Source organism: Macaca fascicularis, chromosome 4 (assembly GCF_037993035.2).
Source record: "Macaca fascicularis isolate 582-1 chromosome 4, T2T-MFA8v1.1".
Lineage (NCBI taxonomy): Eukaryota > Metazoa > Chordata > Mammalia > Primates > Cercopithecidae > Macaca > Macaca fascicularis.
The window spans coordinates 144,395,280-144,419,596 of NC_088378.1; the positions used below are offsets into that span (position 1 = coordinate 144,395,280).

Genomic DNA, 24,317 nt, shown 5'->3' on the forward strand with positions numbered 1-24,317 from the left:
CAAGGTGGCGGGGTTCAGGGTGTTACAAACATCAATAGTTACACGGGGATTTTCACAGAGCAAACTTTGGTACTTGGTGAGTCTAGCATTCGTTAGCCAATGATGTCCTTTAGTATTCATTAAAGTCACCGCAGCATAGGGGGCGTTTATGTTCAGGTTTTGCCCAAGAGTCAGCTTATCTGCTTCTTGTACTAGCAGGGCAGTTGCTGCAAAGGCCCTCAAACATGGGGGCCATCCTTTAGAAACCCCATCTAATTGTTTGGTGAGGTAGGCCACCGGCCTTGGCCAGGGCCCCACAGTTTGGGTTAAAACTCCAACTGCCATCTTTTCTCTCTCTGACACATACAATGCAAAAGGCTTTGTCAGATTGGGTAGCCCCAGGGCTGGGGCTGACATAAGTTTTTCCTTTAACTCATGAAAGACTTGCTGTTGTTGGGATCCCCATTCAAAAGTTTCCCAGTCCCCTCCCCGCCACCACTTTGTGACCTCATACGAAGGCTTGGCTAATACTGCAAAGTTCGGGATCCACAGTCTGCAAAACCTCACAGCTCCTAAGAATTCTCTCACCTGCCTTCTGGTCTTAGGCTCGGGTAGATTACAAATGACCTGCTTTCTTTCTGATCCCAGGCTGCGCTCCCACTGTCGGATAGTAAATCCCAAGTAATATACCTGCTGTCGGCAGATCTGAGCTTTTTTCTTGGACACCTGATACCCACAGTCTTCCAGGTGCTGGGGTAGGGCATCCGTTTCCTTGGCGCACCCGCCTGCCGTGGGGTGTCCCAGCAGAAGGTCATCAACGTACTGGAACAACACGCAGCCTAGGTCTCTGGTGGGAAACTTCTGGAGGTCTCGAGTCAATGCCTCCCCAAAGATGGTGGGGGAGTTCTTGAACCCTTGGGGAAGCTGGGTCCAAGTGTACTGAGTCAGTGACACCTGACTCTGGATCTTCCCACTGAAAGGCAAACAGTTTCTGACTCTCAGATGCTAAAGAAAGCGTCTTTCAGGTCCAAGCAGGTGAACCAGCTGTCCTCAGCTGGCAGCAACCCCAACAATGTGTACGGGTTAGGTACTGTTGGATGCGAAGTCACAGTAGCTTGATTAACTAAGTGCAAATCCTGTACCAGCCTGTAGTCTTTGGTCCCTGGCTTGGGAACAGGCAGGAGGGGAGTGTTCCACAGAGACGGACAAGGAACTATAATTCCAAAGGTTCTTAGGCGCTTGAGATGGACCTGGATACCTTCAAGAGCTTCTCTTGGGACCAGGTACTATTTTTGCCTAACTGGCTGGGCCCCAGGCTTAACTTCTATAAGTATGGGGGCTTGGTTGACTGCCAACCCTGGAGGGTTGTCTTGTGACCACACTTTTGGCCACTACTTAGCTAGAGCTGGTCTTATATCTTGGCCTGGCTCAGTTAAGAAAAGTCTCCATTCCTCCTCTCAGGGGACCGTAAGGGTCATAATGACTCCTGTTCCGGGTAACTTTAGCAACAAATAGCCGTGCTCTGTAAAAGAGATGGTGGCTCTCAGCTTGCTAAGCAAGTCCCTTCCCAACAAGAGCAAGGGACAGTCAGGCATGTACAAAAACTGATGAATCACTTTATGTCCTCCTACAGTACAAGTCCGGTGCAAGCAGAAAGCTTGCTTTGCTGAAACCCCTGTGGCTCCGATTATGTCAATAGTCTGTTTGGATAAGGGGGCGAATGGGGCAGTTACTACCAAATGTTCAGCACCGGTATCTACAACAAAATCAATGTCTTTACCCTCGACTGTCATCCTGACCATAGGCTCTTTGGGGGCACTTGAGCCCAGTCCCCCTCAGTCCAATAACCCTTTTGCCAGGTTGAGCAGGGTCCCTTCCTCCTTGTCTGGGGCCTCCTGCTCTGAGTCACCTTGTTTTCCTTTTAGCTAAGGGCATTTGTTCTTCCAATGTCCTATTTCTTTACAATAAGCACACTTGTTATGCTGCAAACGCTGACAGCCAGGCTGAGTTTCTTTCCCAGGCCCCCCCTTCCCTTGCCTCTTTGGGGGGACCCCTCTGATTGCTGCAGCTAACAGGTCAGCATTTCGCTGGGCCTGACGTTCATCCTCTTTGCAGTTTTCCTCACGGCTTACTGCATCCCTGTTTACTAACACCTGGTTAGCTATTTCTAATAACTGTGATGTATTCATCCCTGCAAAGCCAGCCTGTTTCTGCAGTTTTCCTCTAATGTCTTCTGCGCTTTGACTAACTAAAGCCATGTTAATCATGCGCTGATTTTCAGGGCTATCGGGATCAAAGGGAGTATATATACGATGGGCCTCACACAGTCTCTGGTAGAATTGTGCTGGACTTTCTTCTATTCCCTGAACGACCTCAGAGACTTCATTAACGTTTGTGGCCTTCTGGGCTCCCCTCTTTAATCCTTCCAAGAGAGCTTCCCTGTATTGGTTTAGCCTTTCTACATCCTCTCTTTCATTTGAGTCCCACTGGGGTCGGTTGGTTCCTGGTAACTAGGTCTTTACATACTCTTGGGGGTTTTGGTAATCAGCCACTTAGTTGCTGCTTGGAGCACTCTCCGCCTTTCATCTGTGTTAAAGAGGAACGTGAGCAACTGGTAGCAATCAGCCCAGGTGGGGTTGTGGGTCTGGATAATAGTTTGGAGCAAATCAATTAGAGCTTGTGGCTTTTCAGTATAGGACAGGGTACCAGTTGAGAAGGTCAGCAGAGGTGAACGGCTGGTACACAAAAACATGCCTCTCCACCATGTGACCGTCCTCATCTATCCCAGCATACTGCTGCTCTTTCAGGGGCATTTGTATCCCAATTTTGGGTCGTAAATGAGCTGCCAAGGGAGGGGTTTCTCCCAAGTCTTCATCTCCTCTCTTGTCTACTCTGGGTGGCCTAGGGATATGTATGTTTTGCGGAGGGGCAAGCACTGTGGGCTCAAGAGTGGGGAGCCTCTCTCCCTGGTAAGGGGAGGGCACCACTGGGATCACTGGTGCCATCTCCTGCAATGGATCTTCTGATATTGGGTCGAACAGAGCTTCAGGAGTTTATTTCCCTTGGCAGGTGGAGTGGGATCCTTCCTTGGCTATCTTTCTCTTTGCTACTAGGACTGCTGCTGCCTGCCCTCTTAGCCACCGTGGGGGGTCTAGCACCAGCTGTAACCAATTATCTATGTATGGGAACTGGTCTGAGTATCCTGCCTTACCAGTTACCCTGTGCCATACTTTAGAAACAAGGGACCTGTCCAAACTTCCTTCTGATGGCCAACCCACTTCTAATGTTGGCCAATCTATTTCACACAAAGTTCTAAGTTTTCCTGGTGTCATAGTAACCCTATAGTCTCCACTAAATCCTTCCTTGAAATTTTGCAACATAGTTCCTAGTGGAGTGGGCTTTCTTTGTGTCTGACCCATGTTTCCACGAGACAAAACACCACACTCACACCACATGCACACATCACAGAACAAAGAGCGGGTAAAAAGGGCACACACACACACTCTTTTAGTTTACACCAAACCAGAATCAAAACCAAAATCAGAGTATCCAGAAATCCAAGCCAGGTCAAAACCAAATCCAAAGTATCAAGCAATTCAAGTCAAGTCAAAGCCAAAGTGCCGGCTCAGGCAAGCCGTGGGTGATCTGGTGATCAGGCCACGCTTCCACTCAAATGGAGTGGGCAAGTTCCAAAGACCAGTTTTACCACGTTTCAGATGTCCAGACTTAAAGGGCCAGTTCCTTCCCCATGTTCAGCCACTGTGTTGATCCTCTATTGGGCCTGCTGTGCACTGCTCTGAGGAGGCATTCCACCGGGGCAATTGCCTACCCGGAAGCACTCTCAGGACCCCGTCCCTCAAGCTGGCCAGAGTACCCCGCAGGGATGTTCCACAGGGCAGGCCTAAGTGGCCTAAAGGGCTGCCTCGACCGCGTGTTAATCACCTCGATTCCCGGTCAGGGAACCAACAAATGTAGCAGGACGAGCCACAGACAAAACTCCTCAGACACCGGATTAAAGAAGGAAGAGGTTTTTATTCCACTGGGAGCATTGGCAGATTCATCTTAAGAGCCGAGCTCCCCGAAGACAGAGTTCCTGGCTCTTTTAAGGGCTTACAACTCCAAGGGGTTCCACATGAAAGGGTCGTGATAGATTGAGAGCACATGTGGTTAGAGTGGGGGGTTAATCTTTTAACCTCAGGCCTGGTCATCAATGGCACTGGCTGGTCTTGCCACTGACTTGATTCCTGTTGTTTTTCAACTTTTTCTTCCTCCTCCTCTTCAGAGACAGGAGACAGTAAGAGAAATAGTTCTCTCCTCATTGCTTTGCTCTATTCTTCACCTTTGCCTTTTCTTTCCCCGGCTTTTGCTAACCCATTCATTGTCCTTAAAATTGGGTCCTATTTTCAGGCATAAATTGGAGCAGAATCTATATTTTGGGGGTGAAGGGGTGAGTGAATGACAGGGGATATTGAAGACAACAGAACTGGAAGATATACTGACCCTACAAATGACAGTTTTATATTTTGAAGAAATAGCTAAAAGAATAGGCTCAAAGCAGCCGAAATAGCTCAGTTGGGAGAGCGTTAGACTGAAGATCTAAAGGTCCCTGGTTCAATCCCGGGTTTCGGCAGGTTTGTTTTTTCAGTTTTAGTTTTGCCTAATAGAACTCTTATTTTTATTTATTTACTTATTTTTTCCTTGGAGTTTCACTCTTGTTGTCCAGGATGGAGTGCAATGGAGCGAACTCGGCTCACTGCAACCTCCGCCTCCTGGGTTCAAGTGATTCTCCCGCCTCAGCCTCCCGAATAGATGGGATTACAGGCAGGCACCACCACGCCTGGCTAATTTTGTATTTTTAGTACAGATGGACTTTCTCCATGTTGGTCAGGCTGGTCTCAAACTCCCGACCTCAGGTGATCCCTCAGCCTCGGCCTCCCAAAGGGCTGGAATTAGAGGCTTTAGCCACAGCGCCCGGCTAATACAACCCTTATACAACACTTGCATGCCAATACCAGAAGGGTGTATAGAACTCCAATTTTTTGCTGTTGAAAATCCGATAAAGGTACTACACACACACACATATGTGTGTGTATATACGTGTATATATATATATGCATGTATATATGCATCACTTTGGTTTCATATTCCACTGAAGTCTTCCATGAAGCGCTGACATTAATAAATTATTTAAAGTCTTAAACCTAGGAAGTGATTTTTTTTTTTTTTTTTTTTTTTTTGAGATTGAGTTTTCCTCAGGCGCCCAGGCTGGAGTGCAGTGGCGCGATCTCGGCTCACTGCAACCTCCGCCTCCCGGGTTCAAGGATTCTCCTGCCTCAGTAGCTGGGATTACAGGCGCCTTCCATTTCATGTCGTATACAGTATTCTAAATAATTTATATCCCCTATTAGTACCGAGGATCTTCTACTCACAGCCGCTGCAGACGCTCCATTAGACTCAGAAAAAGAAAGCTACCTCCTGAAAATTACTACAAGAAGGTTTTCCAGGAAGGGGGTGTAGCTCAGTGGTAGAGCGCATGCTTTGCATGCATGAGGCCCCGGGTTCGATCCCCAGCACCTCCAAACGTTGGTTTTGCTATGGCAGTGCTCAAACCTAATTCTCAAGCAACGTTAGACTCCGAATTCTCGAGCAACGTAGACTTCTGCCTCCGCACCTTTTTCTATCCTATTTCTGCACATACAGAGAGTAAAGACGTAACCCAATGGGTTGCCTCCATTTATAACCAATCTCTATGCTGTGAGCTTCGACATCACCGAAGGCGACTGCCACGGCCGAAGGAAGGTGAAAAAGAAATGAGGAAGAAAGAATGGGATTCCAACAGGGCCTCTTGAACCCAAACCAAAGACTGCACATCCACGGGCAGTTCACATTAGCTCTCATTTTGTACTATGATTAAAGAGAAGGAAAGACAAAGAAAGAAGAAGAAGGGAGAAAAACGCCGCGCGGCCTTTTTTTTTTTTTTTTTTTTTTTGAGACGGAGTCTCTCTCTGTAGCCCAGGCTGCAGTGCAGTGGCTCGATCTCCGCTCACTGCAACCTCTGCCTCCCGGGTTCGAGTGATTCTCCTGCCTCAGCAACTGGGATTACAGGCGCGTGTCATCACGCCTGGGTAATTTTTGTATTTTTAGTAGAGACGGGGTTACATCATGTTGGCCACGCTGGTCTCGAACTCCAGACCTCAGGTGATCCACCCGCCACAGTTTCCCAAAATGCTGGGATTACAGGCGTGAGCCACTGCTCCCAGCATCATCTTTTTTTTACATTAGTTTTGTTTTTTGGGCCAAAGAACAGAGCGAAAGCATCTTATCCACTGATTTCTCCTACAGTCTCTCCCTGTCAACCTGTGCAGAGAGCACAGCCACAAGTGTGATCCAATACTGAGACAAGGACTGCTGTGGCTCTCCAGCCACTTGAGTTGGGAGTGGAAGGATACTGGATGACCGAACGAAGACTGTCGGGGAATTAGAGGCCTTCCACATGCTAGGAGCAGAAACCAATATGGATCAACATTCCGTACTGATATTCCATACAATCGATTCATTTTCCTGTATTTCTTCAGCAATTCCATTTCCTCGTTAAAATAAAACATTGCCTGGAAACCTCTGTTAACGGTCAACGGAGGACTCATATGAAAAAGTAGGAAAAGTTTTTCTGTCACAATAGAAGATAGACGCAGAGTAAAAGATGAGTGGATCGCAAAAATTGTTTTGTTCTTTCTCGTCATTCCCATCACATCTGCATTGTATGACCAGGGAACTCCCAGGAAATCCTGTCCACTGATGATACCTTTTAGGGGTTTCCAATGCTGTATGTTTCAAAATTGTTGTACTCTGTGTGTAGGTTTGCTGTTGAATCAAAGCATCTTTGAGAGGCAACAGAGTATGATGTTTGTCACAATCCACCAGTCTAACACTCTATCAGGCTGGGATGTCCTTACTTCTTGATTCTTTTATCCGGTAAAAATATCCATAACCAGCTTCCAGGAGGGATACTGTCTTGTGAAACCTGTTTAGCTGAGGATTGGCTGTGTGTCCCCAGGCCAATCATATGTTTGTTTTAAGATGCATTTTTTGAAGAGGTAATGAAGACATGCCATATATTTTCTTTTCATTTCTTGCTTTTCCCCCCCTGCTAGCTACTGGTTCTCTCGAGGCACTTGAAGGAAACAGTGTCATGTTTGCCACAAATGATGCTGCACAGGAGAGCAAGGGGTGAAGGATTAGGGTGCTACCAGTGGAATGCCAAATTCCAGGCCCAACCTCAGATCTACAGAATCAGAATTGATAAGAATGGGGCCCAGCTGCCCGTGTTGGATAAGCCCTCAAGTGACTCTGATGCTAAAGTTTGAGAAGCACTGCTCTAGAAGTTTCAGAAGGAGGTCCCAGGGCCAGATGTTGGCTAAGGAGAAAGAGTTGCTCCCAGGGTTCCCTGCCTATTTTCAATAGAAAAACTCGGACCACCTAGGAAAGCCAGTGAGGTTTATATTTGCCTTACATCAGGGGTGAAAGTGAATTTGTTATCTCTTTGAGACCTTCAATATTTTAGATGGCTGGAGCTCACACACAAGAGCCTTTAATTTTCCTGTAGAAGAACTCACAGGGGTTCTTTAGAGCCAGGAGACTATTTCCAGCCAAAATACCTGGAGCCCTCTCGAGCTATTTTGGCCTTTCAATTTGAAACCTAGGCTTGGAAGTTTCTAAGCTCTAAGGAAGACATTGTAATCACTCTTTCTCCATCCTCAGGGTTGGGATTCACCCTCCTGTCTCTCCAGCCCCCACTAATTCTGCCAATGTTCTGGTCTAAGATCAAGTTGTTAAAACCCAGTCTATGTGGCTGGGGGCGGTGGCTCACACCTGTAATCCCAGCACTTTGGGAGGCCAAGTCGGGTGAATCACCAGGTCAAGAGATCAAGACCATCCTGTCCAACATGGTGAAACCCGTCTCTACCAAAAATACAAAAATTAGCTGAGCATGGTGGCCAGGGAGGCTGAGGCAGGAAAATAAAAAATTAACTGGGCATGGTGGCTGCGCCTGTAGTTCCAGCTACGGGGAGGCTGAGGCAGGAGAATCCTTTGAACCTCGGAAGCGGAGATTACAGTGAGCCGAGATCGCGCCACTGCACTCAAGCCTGGTGACACAATGAGACTCCATCAAAAACAAAAAACAAAAACAAACAAAAAAGCTCAGTCTAATGCATAAAATGTAATTAAAATATCTTCGCAGCATTAAGTAGAGAATTCCTTGTTGTTAGCAGACTGTTCCTCTTCCTCCTTGGAAGATGTTCTCTGTCTGTCCACCTTCTGCGTTTTCACATTTGTCTCTTCCTTTCCACACCTAAGCCAGCGCTTTATTTCCACTTATCTCGTGTAGGGATACTCTTTTGTGTGGAGACCTTGACTTTCCACACTCTTCTTGCTTCCAAGAGTTGGATGTAGGCAATGTAGGAGCCCACTGCTAAAGTGTGGGTGATATTCTCCAGGAAGAAACCTAAATTTCAGAGGCTTGCTGATGTGGAAGAAAGCCTGGGTTATTCGATTCATAGAGCTTCGCACTGCTGGGTAGGTTGAAATCTGGACACCCTGAATTCCTTAGGAACAAGGTAGAAGTGCTTCTGAAAACCAATTTAAGTTTAAAATATACTGAGGCTCCCTGACCTTTCTTGTTTTTCACGACATATTCCAAGCTCAAGAAGTTAAACACACACACTCTCTCTCTCTCTCTCTCTCTTTCTTTCTCTCTCTCTCTCAAATACGAAAACAGAACACACTCTCCTACCTGTAACAAAGGGGCTTAAGCAGGAGGGTCTCTCTTCCTGGTTCAACACTCTCCCCTTCGCGAACAGTAGGGATTGGAAATAGGCGGCTTCTCTGTCGTTTCCTCGGAAGCCACCAGTACCACCCGCCTGTACCAAAACTCAAGAGTACCCGTGATCCCCAGTGTCCGAGCCAGTAAAGGAGTTGCGAGGCATTCTCAATGCCGCGACTGCCTTAAGCACAAACGAGAGAGATCTTGCGGGAAAGTGTTTCCAGTTCACTTTTCCTACTGGGAATGAGCCCGCTCGCTTATCGCGGACACCGAGGAAACGCAGTGGAGATGGGCACCCGGGCTGCCCAGATCCTCTGGCAGCCTCAGGCGCTCGTCCACTTCGCTCCTCCTCCGCCTTTGCCTGCCCCGCCGCAGGTGCGCACCCCACCGCTTCCCTGCTTCCCTCCTCGCGCTCTTTTCGCAGGTGGTCCTCGTTCTCCTCTCCATCCGTCGTTTCTTGAGTCTCAGAACTGGAGCCACAGTTTCCCCAAGATGAAATCCATGCTGGGTTTCAGCCACGGTGCCGGCCCAGGGGCTGGCGAGGGTAAGGACGGTCGGCGACCCACGCTCCTGGGTTTTCATTTCTAAGAGCTGGGATTTCCACTTTCTCACCTCCTCACCTGGACCTAAATCCCCCCAGGCGGTACTGACCCTTCTGTTTTTGTATCCACCTACTTTACTCTCCGTGTGACAGCCCTTGAAGGCAGAAGGAAAAGAATATGTAAGAAGCGAGAAGTTAAAAAAAAGTTTTAGTTTGAAAGTATTTCAAGCCTACAGAAAAATTGTAAAAGTAATACAAAGAACTACCATACACTCGTTACACAGATTTAGCAATTTCAAATATTTTACCGCATTGATTCTTCTTTATCTGTCTCTACACATATAAATACACACACCCATTATTTTTCCCGATCGGTTTTTTATAGTTTGCATATATCATGTATTTTTTATCTCTAGTAATTCAATGTGTACTTCCTACGAAAAAGAACATTCTCTTGTAAACCACAGTTAATTTTCAAACTCAGAAAATTAAACATTAATACAATACTATTATTTAATATACAGTCTATATCTAAATTTCACCATGAATTCCAACATATCCTTTCTTGTTTCTTTAGTATCCTTTGATCTGAAGTGGTTTCCCAACCTTTCTTTTGTATTTTATGGCATTGATTTTGAAGAATTCAAGCCAGTTGTCAGTAGAATGTCCTTCAGTTTGAGTTTTCTGATGTTTCCTCAGGATTAGATTCAGGTTATGCACATTTGGTGAGAATATAACATAAGATATGTTGTGTTTTTAGTACATCGCATAAGGATTTTTCCCCCCATTTTTGGTGATGTTAACTAAATGTAAAATCATAATTTCCTCCCCATGTAACTAGTATGTAATCTGTAAGGAAATATTTGAGGATATGCAAATATTCCGTTCTTCATCAAAGTTTTACTCATAGTTTTATGGGTTGATCAATGAATTTTGCCTTAATCGATCATTACTGTGTTGGTATCACGATATTTTAAATTTATCATTTCTTCCACATTTATTAGTTGGTATACCATGGTGCAGTAACATGTCCACTGTCCACCCACTTTCCTCTTCAGTAATTTATTTACTACTAGTAATGACTCAATCTTTTTTATCCAATGGATTGAAATATTATTATTATTATTATTGTTATTATTTTATTTTTGAAACAGGGTTTCACTCTGTCACCCAGGGTGGAGTGCAGTGGCGCGATCTCGGCTCACTGCAGCCTCTACCTCCATGTTCAAGGGACTCCCCTTTAGCCTCCCCAGTAGATGGGACTACAGGCTGTGCCCCCATACCCAGCTGATTTTTGTATTTTTTGTAGGCACTGGATTTTGCCATGTTGCCCAAACTGGTCTCAAACTCCTGGGCTCAAGCTATCAGCCTGCCTCAACCTCCCACAGTGTTGAGATTAGAGGCCTGAGCCACCATGCCTGGATGTTCTTTAAAAATTAATTAATCTCAATACTCAAAGTATCCCCAGGTCATGTATCCTTTTTCTTTTTCTTTTTCTTTTTTTTTTTCTTTTTTCTTTTTTCTTTTTTTTTTTTGAGACGGAGTCTGGGCTGGAGTGCAGTGGCGTGATCTCGGCTCACTTCAAGCTCCATCTCCTAAATTCATGCCATTCTCCTGCCTCAGCCTCCCTAGTAGCTGGGACTACAGGCGCCCGGCACTACGCCCGGCTAAGTTTTTGTATTTTTAGTAGAGACGGGATTTCACCGTGCTAGGCAGGATGGTCTCGATATTCTGACTTCGTGATCCGCCCGCCTCGGCCTCTCAAAGTGCTGGGATTACAGGCGTGAGCCACCGTGCCCGGCCCGTCATGTATCTTTTTAAAATATGCCTACATTGGCGGGGCGCGGTGGCTCATGCCTGCAATCCCAGCACTTTGAGAGGCGGAGGCGGAGGTGGAGTCGGGTGGATCACCTGAGGCCAGGAGTTGGAAATCTGCCTGGCCGACCTGGTGAAACCCTGTCTCTACTAAAAATACAAAAATTAGCTGGGCTTGGTGGCACTTGCCTGTAATCCCAGCTACTTGGGAGGCTGAGGCAGGAGAATCGCTTGAATCCAGGAGGTGGAGGTTGCAGTGAGCCGTGAGCCGAGATCGCACCACTGCACTCCAGCCTGGGAGACAGAGCAAGACTCCTTCTGGGGGGTGGAGTTGGGGGAAGATGAATTATACAGTGAAACTTTCTTGAACCTGAAGAGTCTGGTTTTTTTAAAAAAAGTTTTTATATCACAAATTTAATTCCCTTCGTAGTTACAAGGTTATAGAAAAATATATTTCATATTGAGGGAGTTGTGGTAGTTAGTGATTTTCGAGGAATTAGTCCATCTCATGTAAGTTTTCAAATTTGTGTGTAAAGTGTTGTTCATAGTATTCCTTTACCCTTTTGATGTCAGCAGAGTCTGTAGTGATATACTCCTCTTTTTATTCTTGATATTGTAATTTGTGTCATCTCTCTTCTTAAAAATTCTCAGTCCTCCTAGAGGACTTCTTTTATTGATCCTTTAAAGGAACTAGTTTTTGCTTGTTTTTCCATTTTTTGTGTGTGTTCAGTTCCATTTATTTCTGCTCATTTGCTTTCTTCTATTTGCTTTGGGTTATTTTGCCCTTTTCCCCACCTGAGTTCTTCAAGTAAGAGCTTAGAGGACTGATTTGATACTTTTTTCTTTTTTCTTTTGTTTTTGGCCAGGTTAGTCTCCAACTCCTGACCTCCTAATCCACATGCCTCGGCCTCCCAAAGAGCTGGGATTACAGGTGTGAGCCACTGTGCTGACTTTTTTCCTTTCTAATGTATGCAATTAGTGCTGTAAATTTCTCTCTCAGAGCTCCTTTAAGTTGTCTTGGAAATTTTGATACACTGTGTTTTCATTTTTATTCAGGTTAATTTAGTTTTTGATCTCTACTAAGGCTTTCTCTTTGTCCTACGGACTGTTTAGTAGTGTGTTTTTCATTTTCTACTGTTTAGTAGTGTTTGGATATTTTTGTTGTCTTTCTGTGACTGATTTTTAGTTTGATTTCATTGTGGTTAGGGATCATACCATATCAGTCACTTCTTTTAAATTTGTTGAGGCCCAAGATATGTTCTATCTTGATCTATGTTCTGTATGAATTTGAAATGAATGTGTGTTCTGCTTTTCTTGTGTGGACTGTTCTACACATGGTGCCTGAATTCTGCTGGCTGAAAATGATTTGGGGTTCTTCAATATCCTTGTAGATTTTCGGTTTATTTGTTCTTTTATTATGAAGGAAGTGAAGTCTCCAATGTAACTGAATTTGTCGATTTTTTTAGTTCTATCATTTTTTTTCTTTTTTAAAAAATATTTATTTATGTATTACATTTATTTATTTATTTATGAGTCAGGGTCTCGCTCTGTCACCCAGGCTGGAGTGTAGTGGCACCACCTCAGCTCACTGCAACCTCCACCTCCCAGGTTCAAGCAGTTCTCGAGTCTCAGCCTCCCTAGTAGCTGGGACTACAGGCACACATCACCGGACCACTATGCCTGGCTAATGTTTGTATTTTTGGTAGAGACGGTGTCACCATGTTGGCTAGGCTGGTTTCCAACTCCTGGCCTCAAGTGATCCCCCCACCTCGGCCTCCCAAAGTGCTGAGATTACAGGTCTGCGCCCTGCCTTTTTTTTTTTTTTTTTTTTTTTTTTTTGAGACGGAGTCTCACTTTGTTGCCCAGGCTGTAGTGCAGTGGCACGATCTCGGCTCACTGCAACCTCTGCTTCCCAGGTTCAAGCGATTCTCCTGCCTCAGACTACCGAGTAGCTGGGACTACAGGTGCGCACCACCACGCCCAGCTTTATTTTATTTTATTTTATTTTACTTTATTTTATTTTATTTTTGCATTTTTAGTAGAAATGGGGTTTCACCATATTGGTCAGGATTGTCTCGATCTCCAGACCTTGTGATCCACCCGCCTCGGCCTCCCAAAGTGCTGGGATTACAGGCGTGAGCCACCGCATCCGGTCCTTTTTTTTTTTCGTTACATATGTTGCAGCTCTGCTGTTTGGTGTATACATATACACCAAAGGATTGTTATGCCTTCTTGGTGGATTTTCTTTGTTCTGAAGTTTGTATTAATATAGGCACTTTTGCTTTCTTTTGATTAACGTTTGCATGTAATATATTTTTATCCCCTTAATTTCAGACTGCTTGTATAATTATATTTGAAATGCGTTTCTTTCTTTTCTTTTTTTTTTTTTTTTTTTTGAGACGGAGTCTCGCTCTGTCGCCCAGGCTGGAGTGCAGTGGCGCGATCTCAGCTCACTGCAAGCTCCGCCTCCCGGGTTCACGCCATTCTCCTGCCTCAGGCTCCTGAGTAGCTGGGACTACAGGCGCCCGCCACCTCGCCCGGCTAGTTTTTTGTATTTTTTAGTAGAGACGGGGTTTCACCGTGTTAGCCAGGATGGTCTCGATCTCCTGACCTCGTGATCCGCCCGCCTCGGCCTCCCAAAGTGCTGGGATTACAGGCGTGAGCCACCGCGCCCGGCCTGAAATGCGTTTCTTTTAGACGGTGTATAGTTGGATTACGTTTTCTAATCTATTCTGTCAATCTCTCCCTCCCTCCATTCCATTTTTCCTTTTGCCCTCTCTCTCTCTGTCCTTCCTTTCTTTCTCTCTCGCTCCTTCCTTCTTTCCTCCTTCCTTTCTTTTCTTTCTTCCTTTATTTTCTTTCTTTCTTTCTTTCTTTCTTTTTTTTTTTTTTTTTTTTGAGACGTAGTCTCGCTCTCTCGCCCGAGCTGGAGTGCAGTGGTGCGATCTCGGCTCACTGTAAGCTCCGCCTTCCGTGTTCACGCGATTCTCCTACCTCAGCCTCCCGAGTGGCTGTGACTACAGATGCCCGCCACCAAACCCGGCTAATTTTTTTGTATTTTTAGTAGAGACAGGGTTTCACCGTGTTAGCCAGGATGGTCTCGATATCCTGACCTTGCGATCTGCCCCCCTTGGCCTCCCAAAGTGCTGGGATTACAGGCGTGAGACACCATGCCCGGCCGAATTCATCCTTCCTTTAAAGTAGCTAAATAAAAATCATGCCTGGATGTCTGGAAATGTCAGTAAACATCAAACATCTTGCTGCCATGAAGTGCCAAACAATTCTTTTTTAGTATCTGAAAAAGTGTCCCTCCTCTCAGAAGAAGACAAATAGTTCCCAGATGTCTAAGACATTTCAACTGTAGTGAAGGAGCAGCCATTTTCTCTGCTGTTTCCTGTCCATCTAATCACTTCTGGTTTTATTTTCAAGGCATTAATCAAAATTTCTGGCCTACTGATGGCTCTATTTAAACGGTTTCCAGGGATGTTATAGTTTCCAACCCTACCTTTCCTGAAGACTAATAAAGAGGGAAGGGAGTTCTGTTTGTCAACTTCACTGTTTCTTTTCCTCCTTCCCTTCCTTCTATTCTTTCTCTTTTTCTCCTCTCTCTTTTTGCTTCTTTTCTCCAAAAAAGAACAACTTCACCATTTCTTTCCCTACCGCAGCAGCCCCTCATCACTTCCTGACTCTGAGAAAGAAATTCTCTCTTTCAGATGTCTTTAGTTGATTGACTCACAAGCAAGGAGTGTGACAAGGAAAATAGAATAAAACACTTTCTACGTTCTAATACACATTGAGAAATTTGTATCTTTGTCTCTGCCTAGCAACATTTAAAATGAAATGGGAACCATCTGAGAAGTGTATATTGTTCAAATCTTGGAATAATTTCAGATTTTCCTCAATACCCAATCAACAACGCTGGAATACATATCATATGTATGTATTGTATAGTGTGTATACATATATATATCAGACACAGATTATTTCTCTAAATTATTTGATAATGATTTTCAGACATTATGTATTTTTATTCTTAAATACTTCAATGTATATTTCTTAAGAACAAAGTCAATTCTTTAACACAGCACAATTATCAAGTTCAGTAAATTTAACATTTATAAATGTTAATATAATCTAATATAAAGTCTATTAAAAATTGTTTAATTGTACCAATAAAAACTTTCATAGAAATTTCTCTCCCAAGCTAGGATCTATTTCTGAATCACATGTGATTCTAGTTGTCTTGACTCTTTAGTGCCCTTTAATTTGGAACAGTTTCTTAATCTTCTTGTCTTTCACAACACCGACATGTTTTCGAAGAGTTTTTCCAGTTTTTGTTCAACTTTTCTTAACCTGTACTAGTCATGATAAGATTACATCAGGTTATGGAAACTGGGCGAAATGTCACAGAAATCACATTATTATCCTCTCTCACACCAAGAGGCATGAGCTGACTGAAGTTACCTTGATCACTTGATTTTAAGTTTGTAATTACTGTTTCTTCCCTGAAAAATTATCATTTTCCATTGTAATTATAAGGGAAATACTCTGAGACTACATAAATATCCTGATCCTCATCAAAATTTTACCTATTCTTTAACATTGACTCACAAATTTTGCCTGCATCTATCATCATTCTGATGGTGTTGTTTAAATGGGCATTTTTAAATTTTGTTCTCACTTTCACATCATTTGGCAAACCTCTGTAAGGAAAATCATCCCATCTTCCATATTTATTTGTTTAAGTTCCCAAGATTGATAATCAGTTACTGTCATCATTGATGCTCAAAGTGTGTCAGATTTGGCCAGTGAGATTCCCTTCAAGCTGGCTTCTGTGTCCTTTTAAATTACCCCCATCATTTCTGAGCACCTACATTCTGGCACAGCAAGATATGTTAGGTTCATCTTGTAGTTTCCCTGGCACAGTCCTGGAGTCAGTGTAGTTGACACTAATTGCTATTTTCTGTTAGTATCTCTGGTTCCTTTTAGTAGGTAATGGTTTTTGAAAATTAAGGTACAGAGTTATCTGTGCTCATTGCTTCTGAGGCATCCTTTCTTCTAGGCCCAGTTAGCAGATAGATCTGTGGGGAAATTTTACAATTTCATATGTACAATTTCATACTGATGCCTCTAATTCCCATCAGGATCAACAGGACTATTCTTTATCTTCCTTCTTCTCCCACAGTGAGAGTCTGGTTCCAACACAGACACTTAGTTTCCCAATCCTAAAATTCACATAAAATATCAGAATTGCTACAGCCTTCACTCTTTAAAAAATAATCCTGATACATAGAGTTTAAGATTTGTTTGGTGTTCTTTTTGATATTACAATTAGAACAACAATCTACGTAAACCATATTTTTTAGATCAGTTCTTTCCACTTCAATGTGGTTATGTGATTCTTTTGAAATGCAGTTAATTTGCCTCTATTTGTATTGAATTTTAGGGTATTTTCACACACACATGAGTTTTATTTTTTGACGATGTGAAACACTAACATGCTCCCCAGAGTCAAAAGAAAAGAAGTTATAATCAGAAAATTTGCAAGAGAATGTTGTGTGCCAGAAGTCACTCAAGGGATAGAATGGAAGTATGCGCCAGAAAGTCTAATATGATGGGGAGACCACTTTGGGGTGAATTGATCTTGGACTGACCACAAATCAGGAACAATGCCTTTCTTTTTACCACTAAGATATTTGTCTCCTGGTGTAGCCATGCCAGTGAGAGAGTGCGAACTAAGTGTCGGGAATTCATAAACAGTGGAATTGGAGACTTACAGTGATTGTCATGATAACATAGAGCACAGACTCAGACAACGGCGATCACCAAAGCATTTTCCCAAGCTCCTGATCTCATGAGGGGGTATAGCTCAGGGATAAAGCACCTGATTAGCATGCATGAGGTCCTGGGTTCAATTTCCAGTATTTCCACCCTTTTTTTCCTATGAGCAACTGCAGGAAGTTCTCCATGATATTCCCCACTTATTCAAGGTGAATTGTGTTGGCCTCTGCATTTCTCTCTCATACAGGAAAGTAATTCGTGTTCATTCACTTACAGTTATTTGTTGCTTAGGATTATCCACCTAAGTAGTTCCACAAATCACTAACGTGGATTACGCACTATAGAAGCAAGTAGTATTCCTTGCCATCCAGCCAATTTCCAGCTTAAATGAAATCTTCAGAAACCATGGAATTCTGTGACCTAAGTCTGATTTCAGATCCGAAGGTTAAGGCTCAAGTTCTTTTGTGTTTCTTACTTTCTTCTAACTGCTTCCTCACCAGGTTGCAAAAGTCCTGCAAGTTTTCACCCAAAGATTCCACTACCAGTGGTTGATGATTGCTGGTGATGTGCTGGTGGTCACTTTTTCTGTTAGAGACCCACAAACTCTGAAACTTAATCCAAACTATTTAGCTACAAACATAACGACAAATAACCAATACAATGACAAATGAGGAAAAGATCTCAATCACCTCAGCTGAAATTTGGCAGGAAGAAAATTACTTCTCTGGGTTCTTTGAGGAAGTTTCTGGTCTGAAATGTCAAGCTCTCTGAACTCCAGAGTCCAAGATCCATCTAGGGTAAAAGCTGTTTTTTTGTTTGTTTGTTTGTTTTTGTTTTTTAAATAAATAAAAATAATGAGCTTTTATTCTCCCAATCCCAATGGATCCTTTTCTATCTCACTGTACTTTCTCTCCGGGAATAACTTCCTTCTTAGCTACTGAACAACCCGTAACTCCAGATTAGAACTCTTTGCACAATTTCTAATTCTGATATCACAGTGCTAAGCAGAAATTCACAGAGGGATACTTGGCAAGCATCTTGACACTATTTTGTTAAAAGAAAATCTCCTTTTATTTTCAGCTCTATTTCTTCAAAGGATTAAAAATTAAGTTACTGCACATCTAGAAGGCAGAAAAGCAGCCTCTTTCTCCATTTGCAGAAGCCAAGCAACCCAGTGGGGCTTCTGTGTGCATCATCTCTTTTACTCACTAAACGCTGTAACCATCCACCATCTACCAGGTGATCACAAGCCATCCCTAAAGTCAATTTTGAGGTTAACTCACTTGACTTGAGAGGGATTCACCTGTACCACCTCTGCTCTGTAATGTGAAAAATAAACTCAAACATCCAAACCCAAAGAATGGACTCAGAGACCTGGAGAACAGCGAAAGTGAGACTTTTAATGACGGTCTTGCGAGATCAAGATCGGGTGTCGGGCGTGCAGGCACACCCAGAAGTTTCAACAAGCAATTTATCCCCTAGTGCGCAAGTCCCTCCCCTGGTTCCTCATAGGCTGAGTGCTATGGGGTTACAATTTTCTCGGAGTTTGCCTATTGATTGTTAGGCAAGGGCTTTAGGTGTTTCTTTTTTAGGGTTGTCTTGCTGCATTTTTTTGCAGCCTACAATGCATTGCAATCCTGGTTAGCTCAGGGGTTCTTTAAGTATTTGACTTATGACCTAAGTAGCTGGGCACGCTGATAAGAACAGACAAAGTGAGCTATTTTGCAGACTAGTAAACTTACATCTTAGACTAAACTGTTTTCGTTTGGGTGAGAGCAACTAAGGATGGGGGGGGGAAGGGGGAGGAAAGAGGCGGGGGGCGACAAGTAGGCATCCGCTATCCAAGCAGGGGCCTAGTATATCCGGTTTCTTCTGTACTTTGCTGACCTAAGCCGATTCAAGGCACTTTGTCTTGGAAATGGACCACTGTATACATTATTTCCTTCAGTAATAGGACTAAGGAAACGGTGGCTGCACACGCATTTAACACGGATTGTACAGCGATTTTGCCTTTCCGCAGCCGCTGTCCGGCTCTGCAGAGTCCTTTTGAGAAAACAGCTGGACAAGAGGAGTAAAGGAGCTCCTTGCAAATGCCAGGAGGAGTTTCTTCAGGGGGAAAGTTGGCTTTCCATAGGCTTCTAAGAGAAATATGTCGAGCAAACAAACGGGAACTTTCTTTCTCATCTTTTGCATTTCAGGCAAAAGCTAATAAAATTAGATGTTTCCACCGTCATGCTTAGTCTCAAAGCTGCCGGTAGATTCCGCTTCTAACTTTCCACACAGGCACGCAGGAAATCTGGAAATCACTGCAACTCCCTCAGAAGCTCCAGTATCAGCACTTCCTGAACCAAAAATCAAAATGCGACCTTATGTGCGTACCCAAAGAGCTCAGCTGGTCTGTCCAGCAACGGAAAGAGCGGTGAGGCGCTCTTGAAGCCGTGACAGCCTGGGCAAAACGAACCAGGTCCCTTTCCTGGTCGAGCCTCCCTCCCTACAGACAAAAAGGAACCTCTCTTCCCTTATATCCAGAGGAAGCGACGGAGAGATGTGGCGCTTAGACTCACTCTACCATCCAGTTCATCCAAGTCCTAATAAGCTTGAGGATGCTTTTCCTTGCCCTCTATCCCTCTCCCTTTTGTCCTTTTCTTCTTCCACTTCACGGCACCCCGCCTCTTCTCTCTCCCCGCAAGCTGCTCGGCTCCTCCCGTTTACCTTTTTTTTTTTTTTTTTTTTTTTTTTTTTTTTGAGACTGAGTGTCGCTCTGTCGCCCAGGTTGGAGTGCAGTGGCGCGATCTCGGTTCACTGCAACCTCTACCTCCTGGGATCAAGAGATTCTCCTGCCTCAGTCTCCCGATTAGCTGAGATTACAGGAGCCCGCCACCACGCCCGGCTAATTTTTGTATTTTTAGTAGGGACTGGGTTTCACCATTTTCACCAGGTTAGTCTCCAACTCCTCATCTCAAGTGATGCGTCCGCCTCGGCCTCCCAAAGTGCTGGGATTATAGGTGTGAGCCACTGCGCCCAGTTTTCAGAACGAACTTTTCACAATAGTGCAGCGCACTCCTAGACCCGTTTACGCACATTTTAAACACTGCCTTGTGATTCATATGTAGCTGCTATTTTAATTTCCACATCACTTTCTTTTTTTTCTTTTTTTCCTTCTCTATATGCTCAGCTTTAAACATTTTTGCAGCATAGGCTGAGGCTGCGCCCAGCTGGGGAGAGACGCGTGACCGGGATAAAGCTAGAGTAGAGGAATGTTTCCTGTCTGAGAAGGCTCAGACCTTACAAGGGAAGAAAAAAGTATGTAAGGGAATCTAAAACTTTTTTTGAGGAAATCATCGAAAAACATATCCTAATTGACCCTCCCACCATATTTTGGCTAAAAATAAAAAGCCTCGACTCTCAGAATAGGAGACTGAGTTTGAAAACTGTTAAGACATAGAAAAGGTTTTATTAAAATTCAGTTTGCAAGTCATCGTCGGCCTCAGCAATTTCCTCATTCCAGAGAGGGTTGTTTCTGAAATTCTGTAAACCTCTGAATTTGTTTGTCTGTCTAAGCAGAGAAGTCCAATGTTTTTCCACTTTTGACTTAACGAAAGAATTTCTTATACTGAGATATATACATTTCTGGGATTGACGTGCAAGTGTTGTATAAGGGAATGATAATTAGGCAGAACAACAACAAAATAAGCTGCCGAAACCCGGGATCGAACCAGGGACCTTTAGATCTTCAGTCTAACGCTCTCCCAACTGAGCTATTTCGGCTACTCCGTAAACATACCTTTAGTTATTTCTTCAAAATATAAAAACCTTCATTTGTAAAGTGAGTGTATTTTCTAATGCCTAATTCTTTTTTGTTCAGTATCAATACAAAAATTAGCCAGGGGTGGTGGCGCGCGCCTGTAATCCCAGCTACTCCACGCCGTTGTACTCCAGCCTGGGCGACAGAGCGAGACTCCCTCTCCCTCGGTTGAAGTGGGAGGATCGATTGAGCCGGGAAGGTAGAGGTTGCAGCGAGCCGAGATTGCACCACTGCACTGCAGCCTAGGCAACAGAGCGGGACCCTGTCTCGAAAACAGCAACAACAAAAAAGGGTTGTTATGCACCGGGGTGCAGAACACAATTTTAAAAACTCTAAGGAAGAGATAGAATGTACTGGAGGACATAAGAGATCTTTCTTTCTTTTCTTGTCTTTTTTTTTTTTTTTTTTTGGACAATCTGCTATCGCCCAGGCTGGAGTGCAGAGGTGTGATCTCGGCTTACTGCAACCGCCACCTCCCGGGTTCAAACAATTCTCCTGCCTCAGCCTACCTAGTAGCTGGGATTACAGGCGCGCGCCACCACCCCTGGCTAATTTTTTTTTTTGAGGCGGAGTCTGGCTCTGTTGCCCAGGCTGGAGTGCAGTGGCTGGATCTCAGCTCACTGCAAGCTCCGCCTCCTGGGTTCACGCCATTCTCCTGCCTCAACCTCCCGAGTAGCTGGGACTACAGGCGCCCGCCACCTCGCCCGGCTAGTTTTTTGTATTTTTTAGTAGAGACGGGGTTTCACCGTGTTAGCCAGGATGGTCTCGATCTCCTGACCTCGTGATCCGCCCGTCTCGGCCTCCCAAAGTGCTGGGATTACAGGCTTGAGCCACCGCGCCCGGCCCTCTGGCTAATTTTTGTATTGATATCGAACAAAACAGAATTAGGCATTAGAAAATACACTCACTCTACAAATGACGGTTTTTATATTTTGAAGAAATGACTAAGGGTGTGTGCTTAGAGTAGCTGAAATAGCTCAATTGGGAGAGCGTTAGACTGACCAGACCTTAAAGGTCCCTGGTTCAACCCCGGGTTTCAGCCGGTATCTTTTGAGTTCTGCCTAATTATCACTCCCTTATACAACACTTGCACGCCAATCCCAGAAGCGTACATATCTCCAATTTTGGGTTTTTTTTTGAAAGTCTGATAAAGGTAATGTACGTGTTTGTATCACTCTCTCCTTTGTATGTTCCACTGAAGTATTCCATGAAGTGCTGTCATTACATAAATTATCTAAGGAGTCTCGCTCTGTCACCCAGACTGGAGTGCAACGGCACGATCTCAGCTCACTGCAACCTCTGCCTCCCAAGTTCAAGCTGTTCTCATGTCTCAGCCTCCCGAGTAAGCTGAGATTATAGGTCCCCGCAACCATGTCCGGCTAATTTTTGTATTTTTGGTAGAGACAAGGTTTCGCCATGTTGGTCAGGCTGGGGTCGACCTCCTGAGCTCAGGTGTTCCACCCGCCTCGGCCTCTCAAAATGCTGGGATTTCAGGCGTGAGCCACTGGGCCCGTCCTTATTTAAAGTCTTAAACTCAGGAAGTTATTAGTTTTAAAACCTAAGAAATTCCAACGTGCTATATGCTGCAGCATTTACAAGTCATTTTTGATTTTATATTATTTATATGTATTGGGCGGGGGATATTTTTAAATCACAAGAAATATATAAAAAAAAGAAACGTACAGTGAAGTAACTATTACACTGTATGAGCATATATATGGGGGTGTGGTGTATGCAAGAAACATTTTGAAATTGGAAAACCCCAGGTTTGTATCTTGAGTCAACTCCATCATTAAACTGCTGTCAGAAGAACTTTTTTCTTTCTTTCCCTTCCTTCCTTCCTTCCTTCCTTCCTTCCTTCCTTCCTTCCTTCCTTCCTTCCTTCCTTCCTTCCTTCCTTCCTTCCTTTCTTTCTTTCTTTCTTTCTTTCTTTCTTTCTTTCTTTCTTTCTTTCTTTCTTTCTTTTTCTTCAGGCAGGGTCTCACTCTGTCATCCAGGCTGGAGTGCAATTATGCGATCAGAGCTCACTACAGCCTCAACCTCCCTAGGCTCAAGCAACTCCCCATATCAGCACCCTGAGTAGGCATCACCATGCCCAGCTCTTTTTTTTTTTTTTTTTTTTTTTTTTTGTATTTTTTTGTAGACACTGGGTTTCACCATGTTGCCCAGGCTGGTCTTGAAATCCTGGGTTTAAGCAATCCACCTGCCTAGGCCTCCCAAAGTGCTTGGATTACAGGCAGGAGCCATCGCACCAGGCCCAATTACAAGAACATTCCAAATTTTTTTGCTGGGAAGACATTTCTTCAGCCTGGCAACCTTGTGTAGAATTTCCAAATCTTAAGCTGTTTCCATGTTTGTATCCAGGAAAAAAGAAATACATGTATTTCTATATGAATTATTCTATCGAACATTCATGAGGGGCCCTAGAATACTGAAAATGAAAGCAAATGGGCAGCAAAGTCAAGACTTAGGTGCATTTGCCCCATTTTCCCTTTTTCACTTCAACTCCTCTCTTGAAATTCTGTGTTGAGATAATAGGTCTTTTTTTTTTTTTTTTTTTTGTCATTTTGATTTTTTTTTTCTTTCAAATTACTGCTTCAGTTTCAGTGTTATTTTTCCCTAACTTCTGCATACCCTGTGAGGATACAATAATCTACAGTTCTCCACCATTACAACTGCAGCAAGTTGCAAAAGGAAAATTAGTACCAAATGAGAAGCAACCTCAGGGTAGGGACATTGACTGTACAGAAACTGGGAATCAGATACTTTATCCTTTAGGTCACTGAGGCTTTCTCAGCTCAGAAGTTTGTATTTGATTTCATTAAGAAATACTTGACTAGACAAACAGTAACACTGAATGTCTTTGTGCCTAACGCAGTAAAGATTCCTTTACATTCTGTTGAAATGGAGGGCCTAGGGTAATTCCAAGCATGATTTGTCTGCCATTCAATGGCTTAAAAATGAGGTTAATAATGGTTTTGTAAAATGGGATGTTGTAAAGATCAAAGGATATCATGAATAGAAATGCATTCTGTCAAGTCCACTCACGGCATGAAACTTAATTACTGGCAGATCATGCTCCATGTTCTCTGCCTCTGGGATTCTCCCAGAACAGCACCTAAATAGATAACATTGTCTCTAGACAATTCTGTCCAATCAAGAGATAATACAAGTCATAAATGACAGCCATTTTGTAGTGTTACCTTTTGCAGTAGTCGCATTGAGAAAAAACAGTTAATATTTATATTTTTATATAAGTTCAACTTTTATTTTTGATTTGGGGGTACATGTGAAGGTTTGTTACATGGGTATACGACACGATGCTGGGTAAATTGCATGAGGTTTTGAGGGCAATTGATCGCATCACCCAGGTATAGTACCCAAGAGGTAGCTTTTCAAGCCTTTCTGTCCTCCCTCCCACCCCTCCCCGTAGTCCCCAGTGTTTGTTGTTGCTATCTTTTATGCCCAGTTTCAATAATATATTTAAATCACTTTGTATATCCAAAGACTTATTTTAAGATGCTATCAATTTTAAAATTATTAGTGAGATATTTTATATTTAAAAATAGTATTAT

The 24,317-nt window shown here is 43.7% G+C and overlaps 3 non-coding genes across 3 annotated transcripts; 2 read left to right on the forward strand and 1 right to left on the reverse strand.

Moving 5' to 3' along the window:
* The first annotated feature begins 4,536 nt into the window (after positions 1-4,536).
* Positions 4,537-4,609, forward strand: TRNAF-GAA (transfer RNA phenylalanine (anticodon GAA)). The gene has a single exon. It is a non-coding gene; the product is annotated as a tRNA-Phe (tRNA).
* An 877-nt stretch (positions 4,610-5,486) lies between these two features.
* TRNAA-UGC (transfer RNA alanine (anticodon UGC)) lies at positions 5,487-5,558 on the forward strand. Its single transcript has one exon. It is a non-coding gene; the product is annotated as a tRNA-Ala (tRNA).
* Positions 5,559-20,632: 15,074 nt separating this feature from the next.
* On the reverse strand, positions 20,633-20,705 carry TRNAF-GAA (transfer RNA phenylalanine (anticodon GAA)). The gene has a single exon. It is a non-coding gene; the product is annotated as a tRNA-Phe (tRNA).
* Positions 20,706-24,317: the final 3,612 nt, after the last annotated feature.